The following is a 14120-nucleotide window of genomic DNA, read 5'->3' as shown; positions in this document are numbered from 1 at the left end:
CTGTTAAGTTAAGAAAACTAGAATAATGATATCTATAGTAGATCTCGTTGCATCCATACTAAAACCCCGTAGCCTAATATCATTCACTGACCCTACAAACCAACTCACAGATGTTCTGGTTTTTCTTGCAACCTTTTTTTCTCAACTTTCACCTTCGTAGACATCGTATTTCTTGGTGTGGGCCGAAGATTTGCTGCATTTCCAGCAGGAGTGAGAGGAACAGTGGCTGGTCTGTTCTTCAGCCATTTGCCTGGAGGGTTAAGTACCCTTCTCCGCTCCTCATCTGAGCCCACCCTGCTCAGGAGGAGATGTCTGTGAATAAATGCCACCCTTGTCCTTTCGTAATGGAACAGCTTGACCTTCTGTGACCCCTGCTGATCGGAGCATCTGCCCGTCGATTCCTCGAGCCCGTCCTTTGGGACCCGCCGAGTCCACCCGCCAACGATAATTCAATTTAACCGGTGAATTTATTTTCCCGAATCAAAATAAAGCACCCGCCTCTAATTCCTCAAAGTCAGTAAAGAAAGGCCGTCAGCCGGGAACGCGCGCTTGATTTACTGTTCGTAATGGTGTGAAAAGCGCCTGTTTTCTTTCTGGGCGCCGTGCATGACGACTGCATAATGAGCGTGATCCTCATTGACATTCTTGAGCCTCCCTGTATGGATGGGGTAATAATGAGTTTGGCTGGGGCTTTAATTAAATCATGTTGGTAAAAGCGGTCCACATGTGGCACAGCTGCTAGCGCTTAGCTCCGTTTTGCCCGTGCCCTCAGATGAAGTGTCCTCGATGCCCTGTTCTGCGTTATCAGCCCTTTTTTTTTTTTCTTCTCTGAGTCACATTCCTGAGCGGAAGGCGCTTTTACAGAACAAGACAAAAGAGTTTGTTTTGCAGAGATTTGTCTGCGATTTCTGCGCATTAATCGAATTAGCTCACGTGCATCCGCGTGACTGGAGGAACTGGTCGCACAGGCCCATCTTTGTTGTTGGCGTTTATTTAGCTCCGCTAGTTAAACACGGCTGCCGCGGTGGCGCTTTGTCGAGCACCTGTTGTGGATTATGGGCCGAGAACTGCTCCCGGCTAATTTCTTGTGATAATTCAACAGTGAAATCTAATCTGGCCTTTGCCATTCGGGCTCCTTTAGGGCGACGCTTTACAGGATTCCTGCCCAGATGTGAAAGAGTCAGTCTGTTTCTAGTTAAAGTGTTAAAGAAGGCAGCGACAAAGACACACAAGGCACAGTCGTCCCTCTCCAAACAGGTTTCGCGAGGCGATCTGTGAACTGCGCGTTGACCCGTGACATACTTTTAGGGACAGTAACTGGGTCGTGGCTTTGAATGCTGGGAAACAGAAGACATGAAAGGTTTTGTCCGCACAAGCAGACGCCGGCTGGACACAGGTGGTAAACCTGTTTGGAAGTGCTGAGCTGCAGGAGGTGCCTTAACTCCATCCTACACACACACGCACGCACACACACACACACACACACACACACACACACACACACACACACACACACACACACACACACACACACACACACAACGTGGTGTTTATGGTTGCATGAAATTCCCGTTCCCTCAGGTGTGGCAGTTTATTGGCCGTTTTAATAAAATGAAATCTGTGGAAAATTAATCTGAATCTGTTGTGAAAAGATTAGTTTTAGTAAAATACCACTTTAATCTATGCAAATGAAGTTGCAGCTCCAGCCGTGTGTGTGTGTGTGTGTGTGTGTGTGTGTGTGTGTCTGGCTGGTGTGTATTTAAAAGCCCGTTGGACACTCGAGGCCGTTAAATGTCCAAACAATATTTTGTGGGCTATTTCAGTTTTTCCCACCTGCTGGTAGAGCTGCGCTTGCTGAACATGATATTCTGAATATGGTGAAGAAGCTTTTCAGCTTTTGATTTTTCTTGACCTTTTGAAATAGATAAACTTTTAAATTAAATCTACTTTTCATTCATTTATTTAGCCACCACTGTTGGAGTACTGGAGAGGGGTATTGGTCTTGTCCTGTTTTTTTTTTTTTTTTGGGGGGGGGGGGGGGGGGCATGTGCACTCACAAACAAGACTTCTTTTGTTTTCCTGTAGCTTCAAAACTCCACAGTCGTTCAAATTGCTTGCATGAAACTTACAATTTCATCTCCATTCATGGTCTGGGTTTGTATACGTTATTGATCCCTGTTGGGGGAATCACGTCCCATCAGATACAAAGTTCCTCTCATTGCAATAGGTTCATGCTTTCTCATTTCCACATATTACTCAGTAATCGGATTTAGCTCCGATGGGCCGGTTTTGGTTTGCGGATGTATCTTTGACCTCTCTGGCTTAAATGGAAATAAATGGCAATAAATGGAAAACCCCGCACACAGGGAGAACATTCAAACTACACACAAAACAGGTGTCTGAACCAAAATCTTTCTCGAGTTTTGATGCTGTACTGTTTTAGTTTTTGTAACATAATCAATTACATTAGACAAATTGAGATGTTTCAGTCAGCTTGCGTCATTGCAATGTGTTGAAAAAAAAAAACTGAATTTGTGTTGCAGCAATGTTATTCAAATTACTCCAATTACTTATTGATAGACTGAAAAATCCTCTGAATGTGAGTTGCTGTACAGAGTAATCTCAGACCCAGAGGCGTGCGTGCGTGCGTGCGTGCGTGTGTGCGTGCGTGCGTGCGCACGTGCGCGCCTGGCTGCTCCCCAGCTGTCTCGCTCATCATCGGCGCTCTGAGGATGCTGAGCAGACAGTCCAGCTCAGATTTCTCTGCACCGTTAACAGTAACAGATACAGTAGGATCTTCCCAGCCGCTATCAAACAAACCATTTGGGTTTGGAGCAATAAATGTTCCATTTTCTTTTTTTTTTCCAAGATCGCACTGATTGCCAGCCTTAATTTATAACCTATTTGTTATTCAGAGGATCTACCCAACTTTAATCGGCCGCCAGCTCATTAGATGGTATCAGTCGCTTTCCGCAGAGCGCCAGTGGCCGTGAGCGGCGTTGCGTCGAAGCACGGCTACTCCGTGTGGAGATTTCCATTAGCTCCGTGAGCTCATCGCTGTGTTTACTAAAGCTGCACAGCCAGGGGGATCCGTCCCTATTAGAGGCTGCAGGAGCGCACCGGCGCATTTACATGACGAGTGTGCAATAAACATGCATGCGCACGGGCTCTAGAAGCAGCAAGGCACGTCCAAACACAGTTGATTTCACCTGATGGATGGTTTGTTTAGCCCTTCGGCTTGTGGTCCTGTGTTTACAGGGCTCCCATGTAGGTCTGTGACCTGATGCCGGAGACGGCGCGGCTTTATCATGCCATCTACACCCGGCCGGCCGGCTACAGTCGGGGATGTATGCCTGTCTTGCTCCGGCTCAGCTCAGCCGGTGCTGTGATGGGAATACTAAAGCCTCTCTGGTGAATCATCACATTTCATTTTCATTTAAACAGAAGGAAATTGCATTCCTGCGCTGCGTCATGCATATATGATAGTGGACCTCAAAAAGGTCACTCCAATAAAAAAGTGCAGCCCCAAAAGCTGATTTGAAACAAGTTAATCCTCCATTCTGGGGGGAGAGGGGATAATCCTGCTCGTATGCAGTCGGGGAGAGCATTTATTTAAGGGCACAGTATGTCACTTTTAAATGTAGCCTTACCACGAGAAAACAGCAGTTCAGATGTGATTCCATTAATGACTTTCACTAAACTATCCCGAATAATTCAGTTCTGATGTTCCGAATGGAAAAAAGCACCACATTGCTTCGGGTGAAAAGCACCCAGAGCTCCTAACAAAAGTGGTCGTTCAGCCTTCCTAGTGTGGTGAAGTGAAGACTTTAACCAGGACATAAATTACCACAGGTAATGGACACTAATGGCTCGCTTTGCATCGCCTCCTTTGTTAACCTTGACCACAACGAACAACCCGACCAGACGAGCCCCAACTGGTGGAAGTACCTCTAATTGACTTAAAGCTTCATGCTGGCTTCAGCCTGTCAGTTTAATGCCGCAGCAGACAAGGCTCTGACGGCTAAACAGCGGTGAGACCTGGTTACAGGGGCCCAACGATTGCCAAATGTAGAATTCCAAACCCAGTTATCTTAAATGAAGTGACTTATTTGGAGGCAGGAGAATGATGTCGAGTTATGAGAGCGAGCTGAGTGATTCATGCTCACTTTGGCTTGACTCTGATCGACACTCCGGCCCTTAATGGAGCATAAAAGGCGGGACGCTGCCAGTTGGAGCCCTGGTTTCCCGGACATATGGTCCAGTTTGGCACGAGGAGATAACGTTAGAATTTTCTGTTGGCTTGAACTCGTCCTTCCTCCGGCTCTCAGAGAAAATTCTCAAACCGCGTGTTGACAAACTATCATATTCAAAAAAAAAAAAAAGGGAAGTTATATTTGGAAAGTGGCTTTCTGGGATCGTGAGGGAGGCTTTTGCACCCCGGGGTGGGGGAGGCCACAAGGGCGAACTCCCTCTGGCGTCAGACCTCCTCAAGAATGCGGAGAGGGATTAATGCGTGCCTGTGGCCGTGATGGATGGGGCCTGCAGCCTGCAGCCTGGAGCCGCCGCTCGCTTCCACAGACGTACACTCACAGAGCATCTGGATGCAGACTGTTTGGCCCTCCCCTGCAGCGGTGTGTGCCAGCCGAGCAGGTGTGTTTGTGTGTGAATGTGTGTGTGTGCGTGCGCTTGCTGGGACAAAGCCAGACTCGGTTCCTTGCCCTACTACCCCAGATAGAGCTGCATTCCCCGTCCGTGTTCCATTTTGATATAAAGACGTGTCTTTTATTGGAGTAGTTCACCTCGGGGACACTTTGCGAGACTCGCGGATGAATTGATCCCTGCTGCCTCGCAACGATTTCTTCCTTCTTTTTTACCTCCCTTGATTGATGCGCGTTGACTCCGGCCTTCGGTATCGCCACATCGATTATCGTGAAGCCGTTCGCCTTCTCCCAAATCTCCCCCTGCATTATTGTTTCCGGGGAATCTTCGGCGGTTCAGGGCGACCTCTACCAGACGACTGATTCCTTCACTGCGGCGGTCAATGATCCCTGATGGATCACCTCGGGGAGTCGGGAGTGTGTCTCACACGGCTGCCACGGTACACTCCGGCGACTGCCGCTATGATAATGAGTGAGCGAGTCGCGGGCCGGCGGTATTAATCACCGGGCGTCCGCTCTGTGTGACAGATTATCCCGCGGCACGCCGAAGACAGTCGCAGCGGCTTCCTGTGCAGATAATGCAGTTTGCGGAGTGGCTTAATGAAGGAGTGTTATGCAGACGTTTGCATTAAGTGTTGCACCAAGTCATGCTGGAGACGACCGAAGAAAACGCTACAACTCAAACTGCCCTTTCTGGAGGTTAGCAGCTAATACGCTAGCTCTTTTCCCTCAAAGGCACTTTTCCTTCCCCGTCTCCCATCAGCAGGGACATAATTAGATATCTCTCCTCTCAGGAAGATGTGGCGCCTCGCCCCGTCTTCCCGCCCGGGCAGGCCTTCTTCTCCCAGAAGCTTCAGCGTCTCTTACATGGCGGTTTCAGAGTCTGCTCCAGCTTTTAATGTTTTATACGCACCTCCTGTCACGCCGTCATGGTGTGTTAAAGCCCCAAAACAAGCAGGGAGGGATTTAGATTTAACATCTTAGGAATAAAGATGAAATGCTGCGATAAAGACTGAATATTGAGACTAAAAACAAACGTGGCCAATAAACTTGCTCTTCAGGAGAACGTGTTTCAGATAAAGATGAAATACTGCGTTTGAATGGGGAAATAATGCAAATTGTGGCAAAACATTGCAATTACATCCAAAGTTTGGCAATAAAGCTAAAGAAAATATTGCAGACAAGCAGAAATGATTAACAGAAGGCTGTGACAATGCAGAAAATATTAAAGCAGAAACTGGACGTATAAAGCAGACATGTGGGGAACTAAGACATGCCTGCTGGCAACAAGGTAGAGATTTGGGGAAATAACACTTATATGGGGGAAATAAAGATGAAAGTGGAAATAAATTAGAAGTAGAGAGGCATAATGCTGCAAGTAAAGTCAAATGAGAGTTCAAGCAAAAACCAAATATTGCGAATAAATAAAGAAATACGAATTACTGCAGAACAACAGAAATGTCAGAACAAAGAGAAATGGGACTATAGATGAGATGCTCCAAGTATGAAGTTGAATTTAAATTAAAAGCAAATTTCAAATGTTGCAAATAAAGTCTGAATGTTGATGAAAACAAGACTCAAACTGATTTGCTGATGAGATTTAATTGCAAAAAGACTGACATCTGAGAATAACAAACACATTTTTCAGAATGAAAAACCCCAAATTTCACAATGATCTTTAACATTATTTCCACACTTGACATTTTAAAGGTTTCGTTGTGGCCTTTGTTTGCTCTCCATCACTTCAGGTGTTTTCTCACCAACCTTCCCCGTCACTCTGACTTCAGAGATCTCAGCAGCTTTGATGAGACGATGTTCGACCGGTGTGAAGGTGATCGGGCATCTTGGCTGTGATGCAGCACAGACGTTGAAGTGTGTGTGTCAGTGTGTGTGTGTGTGTGAGAGAGAGAAAGCGTGCTGATTGCACAGAAAAACACAATCTCACTAAATGTAGGAAAACCAGTCAGTCCATGCCTCCTTTATTCTTCCTTGAAGATTTAACCCTGGAAACGACCTTCCTCTGCGTCCATTAAGCTGCTTAATTAACAGAGACGCTGATGGAAAGCTGATTTGCGCCTGCAGTCTTCCAGCTGTTTGCTTCATCTTCTGAGGATTCCTCACCTGCTCCTTCCTCCACCAGTCTCATGCAAACGTGCCGACGCTTCTCCATTGTGCAGCAGATGGATACCGACACTCCCTTGAGGGTTGCCCGAGTCAATTTCCCCCCTGAACAAAGACCTCAGACAGTGTTTGCACCACATTTCTCATTTCAGGATCTGCCGCTGCCACCGTCGGTGTGAGAGGAATGTCTCTGGTGCTTTCCTCCGAGACACATCAGGCCTCTTTTGTTAGCAAAAGACCTGCCTGCAGCGACACACCCCGGTTAATTTAAAGTTGGGTCCGCGCCCTGCGCGTTGCGGCTGCGTTGTGTTGACAGGAACGTCTGTGCAGGAGGACCTGAGCGGACGACAGAAAATAGAGATTTCACAGTTTTGAAGAGCAGGAGATGATGGATGGTGGGAGGGGTTCAAACTAAATGATCCAAATGACAGGACACTGCTTTCTGTCGCTGTACTCTCTCTCTTTCCAATGTAATTTTAGAGACAAAACCCTCCTTTTATTGTCTGAAGAAGTGGTTTTTAAGGTGTGGGCCCTGCTTCTCGCTGGGAGTACCAGAGAGCAGTGTCCAGAGTGCACAGTTTTCCATTTACTCTCCCTGTGAACAAGAAAAACACAGCTTTTCTGAAACATACACATGTGCATTTCGGTTGCGGTATTCAGTTGCTTTTCCCAGAGGAATGTTGTGTAGTCTTTTGAGTTTAACTTCTCCAGTAGAATACATTTCTTCCATGAGTAATGAAGACAAATTTAAATGGTAAACTATCCTTCAGTGTAGAACCTTAAGTGTTGTCTGGTGTATAATACAGATGAAAAACATCTAAATAAGAAAAGGCTTGTACTTCTTATCGCCGATAAATCTCAATAGGCATTAATGACAGTGTGTTTTAACGGAGAAACAGTGCAGCAGTCCAGGATTCAGACAGAGGTTACCTCCCTTATTCAATAAAACCCCCAAGATTACAGTCATCTTGATCTGGATGCTTTTAAACTTCGCTCTCCTTCAGCTGAACGTTTCATCTCTTTAACCTAAAGTCGGCTGGTGAGGGGCAAAGGAGCGAGCTGTGTGTTGAGCCAAGCACCACACAAAAGACTTGACCTTTCACCCTGACTGAAAGCATCCCGGCTTAAGCAAATTCCATCAGTCGACCCCCCCCCCCCCCCCCCCCCCCCCCCCACCGCTTCCTCCTGCCCCGCCGGTTATCATCCTGAAAGCGTCTCCAGACGCTTGATATTTTAAATCCGTGTTTGTAGGTGGGGCAGTGCACTAATCGCTGCTAAAATGAGCAATTAGCATCTATTTATTTCCTCCCGGTGGATGTTTCCGCTCACAAATTGCCGCCGAATGCGGTCCCCGGAGAGCCGGGTAATCAATGGCGTCAAAGCATAAAACGGCCTCCAGCCACCAGAATGTCTCCATCATGCTGTTTATGAGAGAGACAAGTAATAATAACACCCTTATGGAAAACTCATATTTCACCCTCTGACCCCCTCCTCCTCCTTTCCTCCGCCTCATTCATCAGACCCCCCCCCCTCCTCCTCCTCCTCCCTCCTCCCTCCTCCAGTGAGATGGATTACTGCAGGTAATCTGTCTGAGATTAAACATGACAAATAATGTATTTTACACCTAAAGAACTGTTTACATTAAGCATTAGTGTGCTGATAGGAGTGCATTTATTTCACAGGTGCTTTGATTTAGACAGTAAACACTTTTTTTAAATAAATTTCAACAGAATGTTTTTCCTTCGTTTCAGCTTTAATCCCATAATCCTTAGTGAGGGTTGTGGAACCTAACAGATCGATACCCCGTCTCAGAAGCACTGACATTTAAGGTGATATCCACAGGTTTGGAATAGACTGAAAAACTTTAGATAGTACTTTGAAATATCTTTAGAAAAATTAAAGAGTGATTTTTTTTTTTTTTTTTTTTTTCAGTATAAAGCGTCTTGTATGGTTGTTCCGCACTTTTGACTGTTGAAGGTCTCGAATTGAAAGGCTTCTTTTTCCAGTCCGGGCTCGCAGGCTGCACTCAGCCCTGTGGTTGTCCCTGACGGGCAATCGTGAGCTCGGTGGAGAAACTCTGTATAAATGAGAGTTAATGTACATAATGCATCAAATTTAATAACTTTTCTTCTATTTTTTTTCCATTGCATCTCATTTGCATATCTTTATCACTCTGAAGTCAACGATTGCAGGTTGAATCGCCCTCCCCAGATAAAGTTGGAGAGAATTGCACAAACTGGAGTCGCGCTGAGGGAGATCAGTAGTTTATCCAAACCGTGCAATAAATACTCTTTACTGGGAGCGATTTTAATATCGACTTGACTGAGTTTTATTTATGGTGCAGCACTCACCAGCAGTCTGAGCGTTTCACGCAGCCCCTTGGGGAAATTAATGGCCCACCCCTGGTTTGCTCCATTCATTCGTTCACTGCTGATGTGACTCATGATTATTGATTATCTTTATATAAATCACTGTGATTCTGCCTGGAAGGATTTGAATTTATGTGACCGTCTAAATATGTAGGGTCAAATGGTGTGATATTTAAATGAATATATATGAGTTTTAGGGTAAATTTGCTAAATCAAAGTCTTGAAACATTTCAAACTAGTTAATTATTTGAAGATCATGATCTCTTTTTTTCAACTGAATTAACTAGTTTTCTTTGCTCTCATTCAGGCATTTTGATTAAACTTAAGTATAGTAGATATAATTTTATACTCTCCTGCACAGCTTATCTACATGCACCACAATCCATGTTTGGAGTAATGTGTTGGATTTATTGATCTACTTGAATAGGATCTTTAAAAAAGCAATGTGACCTTCAGTTTCTGCTCGCTGGATCGGCATCGGTTCAGTGTCTGCAGACGTGTGAATGAAAATGACATTTATCTTGGATACAGAGGGGTTTAATTCGTCTTTGGAGAGCGGCGCTTGTTGAGTCTTAACTGATCATAATTGGAGGTCAGACCATTTGGCAGGGCGGAATCAGAGCCTGCACCTGCTCTGTATGAATATGCATCGCCGCGTCGCTCCTTCTTTCTTGGAGCCTGTCTCTTTTCTCTTATTCGGGCCTCGCGTGTTGTTGACCGAGCTTTCAGCCGCCTCCATCCACGGCCGCACAAAGGCCTTTGAGAGGCGCTCAGACTGGGCCACGAGCGCCATTGTGCTCCTGACAATGCTGTTTGGGCCCCGCTGATATTGTGTCCCGGCGCTGATGTCTCTATGTCAAGCAGCCGGCTGATGGAAGGCGACTCCACAGCTGCTCACGCGGCGTGGCACCGACGTGACTCTGAATAGCTATTCACCACCAAATTCTAGCTCCGCCGAGTCGATGGCGCTCATGTTTTTCCCTTTGTAGTGGAGCGATGCGTTCCCGTGCGCCAATATTATTCTCTCGGAAAATAAACAGGCGTCTCGGACTTCCCAGTCCTGATGCTGTGTTATGTTGTGCTGTGGCTTTCCCAATGTGTCCAGTCCGCCTCTGTGACCGCAGCTATGCGGACCGTAGACAAACGGAGGCATGTCGGCCGTCTCGAGCCGGTTTAATGCACAGACACGGCGCTCGGAGCTTGAATTCTTTGTTTTATTTAGCCTCGTCTCAAAATGCGGCCCACATTGGGTCCCCTCTGGCTCCTTGGAGCTTTCACACAGCTCCGGCATGTCACCGACTTTGTTTCATCCTGTGTAATTTCCTCTTTAGCGCTGCTCTTTTTCACACCAAGCCTCTGCCCCCTCGCCTTTCCTCTTCCTTCACACACACACACACACACAGACACACACATATTGCCTCCCCGGTCGCTCGCCGCCTCTCTGGCCTCCTCCTGTGGGGTCACTGCGGTATTTGGGGTCAGACAAGAGCTCCAGTCATTGCGCCCCCCCCGGTGCCTCCCCCGGCCAGAGCTGCAGCCATTACACACCAGCTTGTCTCCACCAATCGCCTCAAACGGCTGTGGAAAACCGCCTGGGCTCGCAGCAAACCCCGCATCCTCCTGCGAGCCAACGGAAAAGCTGGATATAGGAAAACCGACTGTGTTGAGTAGTGAAGCCGTTTTTTTCTTCTTTTTTTTTTTGAATTTGAGTCTCTAAATGGATGAGAGCTATAAAACATCCCTGCTTCTCTCTGTTCAGAACTTTTTCCACTTCTTCCTCTTCGCTCCCCGGCTTTTCCTCTGGCGCCCGGTTGCCTAGGGTTACCCAGGGAGGAGTGTGATTCGCCCCGCTCCCTCCAGAGCCGGGAGGGAGTTTCCACGTGTCCTCCTGTGTGTCTGGGTGTGCGTGCGTGTGTGTGTGTGTGTGTGACTCAGATGTGTTTTGTGTGTGTTGCTTTAAGACTCATTGAGCCTTCGCAGTGAGAATCCACTTGGAGATCAGAGAACACACCAGCTAGATTTCTCCTTTGCAAGCTCTTCAAAGAGCTTTCAGATTAAAGCCCGGGGCCACAGAGGTAAGTCATGTTGTGGTCTCTGTGTTTTATCTTTCTTTCTCTTTGTTTCTTGTGTTTACTGGATAAGAATGAGGCTGAGGTGAGGAGGTTGCATTGTGTTTCCTGTTGTCTGGATATGCACAGGTGTGGGCTGCACTGTGTGTTTGCATTTGTGAGTGCTGTTTACTTCCCACCTGTATCTCTTGAATAATAGCGTGTGCTTCTGTCTTCATCTCTCGTGAACCGGTCCGCCCTGAGCTGTCGGGCCGCTGTCTGCATTTTTACTCCTGACTCATTTTCACTCGTGAGAATAACCCGAGTTGGACAAACTTAATCAGTTTCTTGAAACTTTTTATCTGCTGCTCAAGTTGCCTGATGCTTGTTAGGTGGCAACACGTTGTCTGACTTGGCAAAAAAAAAAAAAAAAAAAAAAAAAAATCCTTGGCAGCGCTCTGGAATAGCTGTGGCACACGTGTATAAATCTTTCAGGGTGCTGCCATGTCATTTTTTTTGCTCAGGAGCCAGGCGCAGAGCCTCTAAATCTATAATGAAAAAGTCCGAAAGACACTTAACAAGCGCTTTGATGGATGTTTGGTGGCTTTGGCTGGATCCGTCACTCGGTAATTCGGGCCTTCGCCGAGTGATTCATAGACAGACGGTTCTCCTCATAAGCAAACAACTGCAGGATGCTTGAAATCTGCTTCACAAGAGAGAAACTCAGTGGGAGACTGCATGGTCTTTTGGCACCGATAACACTGTTTTCCTTCTTTCTCTTCACTTCTTGTTATGGTTTTCACAGTGGAAGAAGAAGTTGTGGGCTGCTCTGCACAAGTTTTTGCGTTTTGAATCTTCAGGCGCGCTGTTGCTTTAAGAGCTCGGGAGTTGTAGCGCCGGAGGAGAGTGATAAGGGACAGGTCCCATGGGCTGCGATTTGACAGGAGGAAGGCTGTGCGATTGTGTTAAGAATCACTACCAATAACAAATGACCTCATGGCTTACAGCAGAATTTAAAAAGCGTGAAACCTTGTTGGCACCTTGTAGGGATTACTTTCTCCACTTAGTCATTTGTGCGCCTGATTTATGGTTTTTCCCACCAGAATCACGCGTTAACTAAGTAGCAAAGCCTGTAATTTCGATGTGCTGGCCATACTGAACATGGTTTATTAAAAGGAAAAGAAAGAACTCCTAAAGGGTTTTCTATATTTGACTGGAAGAATGAAGTGTGGGGGGTTTACCCTGCATTTCACACTCGCTCCCTCAAGTTTAAATTCAAGGACATGAGGATCAGATTCCAAATGTAGGTCTGTGATGTAGCAGCTCCTGTTCAGTAAATGCATGGTGCGGGGAAAAAAATGGAAAGACTGTTACTTCCTTAACACTTTATGGATCTACTGTGTTTATCTCATGCCAAGGTGTGGCCCCCCATTCCTTGTTCCGAGCCTCAGCAGCAGACCCAAGTCGCACACAGTGGCAGACTAAACACCCGCCTCGCGTGGGAGTCACTCGAGGGCAGCCTGAGAAGAATGCCAGGTCATGGGGTGTGCCGCGGAATGGACGGGGTGCCAGTGGTCCTTTGGCCCCCGAGCAGATGGCCTGCAGGAAGCCTTTTGACGGGGGGGAAAACAGAGGACTGAAAGGGGGGAAAAAAAGGGAGGGAGCGTGCAAGACTGGGCGTATAGTGGTTCGCAGCTAAAAGGAAGACTTGTCTTGTTGTTCTCTCCAAACAGTCGCACAATACTCCGGTTCAGCTTGCAGCAGAAGGCAAACGTGTGTGTCTCAGGGTTTGTGTGTTGGCACGCCTTTGAGTCTTTCATACCCGCAGCCCTGTGCTGCCTGAATAAACTCAGCAAAAAAGGCATCAGAACTAGTGTTAAGAGAAAGCAGTCATTGTGACAAGTTCGACAACAGGCTTTATGTCGACTCCTGGTGAAGTCGGCAGCTGCTTTTTTTTTTTTTTTTCCTGTTTTCACTCCGGAAAAGGCATTGTTTGGTAATTCTCCATTCATGGAAAGACACCATACACACTTTCATACTTCCAGATGCAAAACACCAATCTTTCTTCTGCATCATCTGGCTAATTGCTCTTCGGCGATGGTCACACACTTCGGGTTTCAGCCGCTGTGTGTGCAGTGAGGGTTGAAGACAGGGATTGAAAAGGGGAAAAAAGGGGGAAATAGAGTGGGTAAATTGGGTTGTTTTCCCCCAAGGTTTCTAGGTTAATGAAGGGGATTGAAATGTTTAGGGTTGAAACATTCTTGTGCAGTTGACCAGAGATGCATCAACACTGCCGGGTTGGCTGTTCCACTGTTCTTCTGAGCAACAAGTGTGACGAAGCTGAAAATAACTTTTGTATTTCTGTAAATAAAAAAAAAAAAAAAGAAGAAGCTGCTTGAATATGTGAGTTCAGAATTAGAGTACATTGAGCGTCTTTTTCGTTATCAGTTCAGCCATCTTTTCCCCTTAAATCATGACGAATGAAGCATTTTGTTAATCCCCCGATCGCCTCGGAGAGATGGTTCAAGTTCATTACCAGACGTGCAGCTCAGCGGCCAAGTTTCCACTGCACCTTCAAGTGCTACTTTTTTCACACTCTTTCTAAACAGCTGCAGAGAGAGTGAGTAATTTTCTTGTCTGGCTTCATCTCATGGACTTTTTTTTTGTTTTGTTTTTGTAACATCCCCCTGGATCTTTAGCCCTGTTCTTCCTGCTATAAATGTAAAATAAAAAGTCAGATTCCCCTGGGATTTATGGTCTTTTTACAGGTAGTCGACTTACTTACTCAACACTCATTCATCAAGGTGCATCCAAGCAGGAGAAGATAAACTCTTAATGCTACAGGTCGCTTAATCCAGAAGGGGAGGGCTGTTGGCAGTGTGCTGTTTACACTGTAACTTCACACATGTTGTACGTGTGCCGCC

General features: G+C 46.4%; 1 protein-coding gene across 3 annotated transcripts in view; it reads left to right on the top strand.

The window, feature by feature from the left end:
* The window catches only part of LOC115406743 (claudin-20-like), a 118485-nt gene that overhangs the window by 33276 nt on the left and 71089 nt on the right, over window positions 1–14120 (top strand). The window lies entirely within an intron of this gene.

The sequence above is a fragment of the Salarias fasciatus genome, chromosome 19 (genome assembly GCF_902148845.1).
Source record: "Salarias fasciatus chromosome 19, fSalaFa1.1, whole genome shotgun sequence".
NCBI lineage: Eukaryota > Metazoa > Chordata > Actinopteri > Blenniiformes > Blenniidae > Salarias > Salarias fasciatus.
Note: the sequence above shows the minus strand (reverse complement) of the source record. Positions and strands in the feature narration are given on the sequence as shown.